The sequence below is a fragment of the Monodon monoceros genome, unplaced genomic scaffold (assembly GCF_005190385.1).
Source record: "Monodon monoceros isolate NGI ecotype Baffin Bay Population unplaced genomic scaffold, NGI_Narwhal_1 Super_Scaffold_1, whole genome shotgun sequence".
Lineage (NCBI taxonomy): Eukaryota > Metazoa > Chordata > Mammalia > Artiodactyla > Monodontidae > Monodon > Monodon monoceros.
In genome coordinates, this window is record NW_021703765.1 from 46,615,398 (window position 1) to 46,620,130 (window position 4,733).

General features: G+C 33.3%; 1 protein-coding gene across 1 annotated transcript in view; it reads left to right on the forward strand.

Moving 5' to 3' along the window:
- The first annotated feature begins 4,596 nt into the window (after positions 1 to 4,596).
- The window catches only part of ZNF521 (zinc finger protein 521), a 327,831-nt gene continuing 327,694 nt past the window's right edge, over positions 4,597 to 4,733 (forward strand). Inside the window, exon 1 of the mRNA XM_029231452.1 lies at positions 4,597 to 4,669. The gene's annotated coding sequence lies outside the window, so the exon portion shown is untranslated. The remainder of the gene's footprint in view (positions 4,670 to 4,733) is intronic.

Below are 4,733 nucleotides of genomic sequence, written 5' to 3' on the forward strand. Positions count from 1 at the left end.
ATTACATATTCTATTTCAAATGTGTAAAATTAATTCACTTGTGTGTAATATCTAAAACTTTAAAAATACTTATCCATAGGCATCATTATCTAGATACATATATCATAAAGGTTTTGTTTATTATACATTTTTTAAATGGAAGAAATATAATTTGCTATTATAAGAAAAGTTATCATTCCTTCTTTATTTCATTATATATAAACCTTATAGCTCTAATTACAGTGATTATTTTAGCTTGTGCCAATAAGTTCTATTGGCACACTTAGCAACACTTAAAAAGATAGATTGAATTTTTATCAGTTGTTTTTATCCCTTATGATCTCTTTCAATGGTACATGCTCATTTTTTGTTAGTAGATCACTTACCTATATCCTTAAATGTTTAGAATTCTCAAATAAATACCATCTGGTTTTTCTAATATGCTGCAATCTGTTTTCTTGAGATGATGCCTCACCTTTTAAAGATATTTTCAAAAGTACCTTTTGTTACTTGCAAATATCATTCTAGTGTCAGCTCTCTCTTTTCTTTTCACATCTTCTATAGTAAAGAAAGGATCTTTCCACGATTTTTATTGTTTTAGTGGATCAACAAGGACCTTTGGGGTGGGTATAAAAGCCTCAGAAAGAAAAGATGACAGTGACAAACACTGAGCTTTAAATGTTTCTATACATATTGTAATTAAATTTTTAAAATTTCACTGAATTACATTTGTGCAGTACAACGCAAATGATGTATACTATGTACTTTTAAAATATTTCTTTCTTGATATAGTTCACCACAAAATAGAAAAGTACTTATACATGTATATCAGAAATTTTAAAACGGGATTTTAATGACTCACATTATATGAAAGAAAAAAAGTCAAGTTAATGAGACTTAGTAAAAAGATTGAAAACAGAATTTATTGTTTATAATGGCAAAATACATCTGCTATATTTGTATAGTTAGCACAAACTGTTCCATGTGAAGTTCTTAAATGATTTTGTAGTCAAATATTACTACCCATTTCATAGATTAAGAAAAGAGGTAGGGGTTGGTTATGAGTATGTGGGACAGATATCAAGTAACTTATTGAGTGGGAACAGATGGTAGTTTCTGTGTGATAAAGACACTCCTCCCCATACAGATCAGTGACATTTTGCACAAATGTTGATAAACATAAATCTGTCTACAAATGTTAATTTAAAAGCCTCTTATATATTGTTCTAACTTTAATATGTGAATATTTTAGTATGTATATATGTGTGTATATAACACATATATATTGTTTTATATCTAAAAACATTGATATTTTAAACATATACACATACATACATACACTCACACACTAGATTCAGATAGCTTCTGATGGAACTTCACCCCTTCATATATCTTTAAAAAGGTCCTTCTAAATGATCTTCCTTAAAAGAAAGCTTCTGGGAAATAACACAACATATTATTCAGGCAGATATAACACTTAGATTTGAAGTAAACTTGCAGTACCTAAAGAAATCTGGAAATAGTCTGTAGAAAAATCTCAAAATGTTAACATGAAATTTTTACAGAGTATGGATAAGTAAAAGAAAGTAAAACATATGTTAAGGATGGTTATATAAAATCCTGAATAGAGTATTTTCTTTGTAATTGGTTTAGACTCCAGATTGCAACTTTGACACTATGACTTAAAACTTATCAAAGAGATTTATGTTTTGCCACTGACATTTTAAATTGAAGATTTACTTGTACTGGTACCTAATATGTTTTCTGTAATTAATTCCTCTCAGGTCAGGTTTCATAGACACAGAATTCCTTTAACATTAATCTCTCCTTTAGCAATATCTTTATTGTTGGAATTAGCAGTTGAAAAAAAAAAGCTAATCTTTTTCAAATGAGGTTCCCCGTTCCAGGCATTGTTTCTTTCACCAATGCAAGACTTTCTTAAAAGTGCAAAATATTTAAAAAGTGGATGCTATGAAGCCAGTGTAAGAAAAAAAAAAAAAAAGCTGGAAGTTAAACAAATCATGCATTAATAAGAAATGGAAAGTTTAATTATATATATGCTTAAGGTCTTAATGAAGGGGCTGAGTAATGGAGGAACTGTTTCATTTTAAATTATTCAGGTTATCTGAATAACTGAAATTTATAAGCCTTATGTTTGTCTTTTCTATTTATTCATGAAATGTTGCATAGATTACTTGGTGGATAGCACAACTTGATGGATAATGGTGTTCAATAAATTGTTGAATGTATGACATTTTGATTGTAGCTTAATTTCTACTTTTAAGAATGAGAAGAATACATCTAAAAGTTGAGAGATAAGTAACTGAGCATATAGTGGTTCACTATACCCAATATAAAGTTTATTATGCAAGAAAAGTGTTTACTAATTAGACTTGTTTACGTATTTGCAGTTGCTGTTTATGTTCTCTTTACAAGAGACAGTCTTCCTTCTTTAACATCTGTGTTGCCTTCATAATATGTATTGAACAGTTTGTATGTTTTTGATGTCTTTATTTACGAAGCATGGAAAGTAATTGTGAGTCTACTCAGCAGTACTTAATGAAAGCCAAGTGCTCACCAATTCCACATAATTGATTAATTCACACGGAATATAATGGTAAGGGATGCTGAGATCAGTGGGAGTTTTGTCTATCAGGTCTAGTAATACTAGACCCTCCAAAAGGTGGGATGGATGTGTTTGCCTTGGGCTTCCAGACGTCTTAATGAGTCCTAGGAAAACAACTGTCCCATCTTTTGTAAAATTCCTTCTACCTGTTCCTTTATCACTCCATTACCAAGGACACTCAAGTATTTACAAAGTTGATGCTTTTTACTCAGAATTTTGAGGTGGTGGCTTTGGGTTTATGTGGATTTTGGAGACTATATTTAGAGACATAATCAGTCACTCCTGCCCCTGCAATTGGATATGGAACTTAAGTATTTAAAGAAGTATTTCAAAAACATTCTCACTATTGTGTAGGTTAATATGTGAGATTTAGGTAAAAATAGTTATTTTTGACTTTTGGGGGGTTGGCACTTTTAACTCCTCCTGAAAATACTATGCAGCACTATCCCAAACTGCAATCTGTGACTCTTGAAACAGATCTACATTCTCTAAGGGCTTTATTCCACTTTTTATAGCGGATGGCAAGAGAAATATTAACATTAGGAGGTAAAAGAAGCATCACAGACAAATAGACAAAGTAGTATACTGAGGAAGAAGAAAAAATATCAACTCACATAGGAGACAACTTCAACAAATTAGACTTTGCTATAGTAACATGTTAACAGTATTTCACATTCCAGTAAAAACAGGTATAGATGCTATCAATATTTTAGATAGCATCACTCATAACTTGGGACCACACATACCTGGCATCATAGCATCCTACACACATATGGCTACCACATGAAAGGAAAACAGGAGTTTATACATTTTTTTCCTTTCTGAAGGCTTTCTGTGAAATTGAATGCTTATAAAGTTATGTATAAAATCTAGAATCCCGAACGTAGATTCTGCAACTAAAGTTGTATGCTTTATTATTTCACAGCCATGGAAAATTATATTTATTTCACTGCAATTATGATTTTACTTCAGGAATTACTGTAGATGAACTGAAAACTCATCTAATTATAATGAAGATATTGGGGGAAACACTTACTGTATCTACGGCAGGGTCAAAGCAGTTTAAAGGTTAGATTTGGAAAAAGCACAACTTCTATAAAGCTTTGAGGTCTTCGGGTGGTCTCTTAACAGACAGTTGTATCTTAATTTTACAGAATGGAGAATGTTTTAAGAATAGCCCTTGTACTAAATTCTGCCTATTTGTGTAATTAACAAACTCTATTCTGAATCTCTTAATTTCCACAAAGACTTGTGAACCTAAGCTCTATTTCCGGAGTCCAGTCTAGCATTCATGACTTGACAAGCGTCCAATCAATAAATAGCAATAAATAAATAGATAAAAATATTTTTCCTAGGACAAGGTAGAAGAAGTTAATACGTGACGGTTTCTTGTTTTGGGATGGGAGCAGGTGAAAAATTAGAAAGCAAAACTCTGAAAACAAACAAAAATCCCACCAACCTGCAAACATTCCAATATGTTTTAGAAACCATCATCTTGTTCACATATTCTTGCGTGCATACTTTCTTACCTCTGGCTCTCTTTTTTTTTTTTTCTTTTTTAACTAAGAGGAAGCTTTATTTTTCAGCCAGAGATCTATGTCAACCTAAGAGTATTATTTATAGGAGTGAAACGAAAGCTGTCTCATTTTGAATCACATTATGACATTTCTTCAGCGTCACTTTCGCTAAACGAAAAGGAAAAAACAAAAAAAAACGGAGAGAGAGAAAAGAATCCAAGCAACTTGCCTTTAAAAAGATTCCAATAAGAGAGACTTGGCAGGTCTTTGGTTGCCCTAGAAAAGATGTGCCGAGTGTGGGCAACAAGCACAGCCACACTTTATTTTAAAAGTCCGACCAGGCACAGCTTGGCAAGGCGTTCCTTCCCCTTTTTGCCCCCTCAAGAACAAATTGTTGCCTCCTTTTACATCCATCCTACCAGAAGGGGGACCTTTCCACTTTCAGATGCTCCTCTGCTTTAATTTCAGGAGAGAAAAAAAGCGAGCAGAAGAGCCCCGAGATCCGCCGTGGAGCTCTAATAACATTTCGGCGGCGGTGGCGGCACGGGTGTGTGCGAGCGAGCTGGCGGGCGGACCGGCGCGACGGGCGGCGGCGCGGGCGCGGGCGCGGG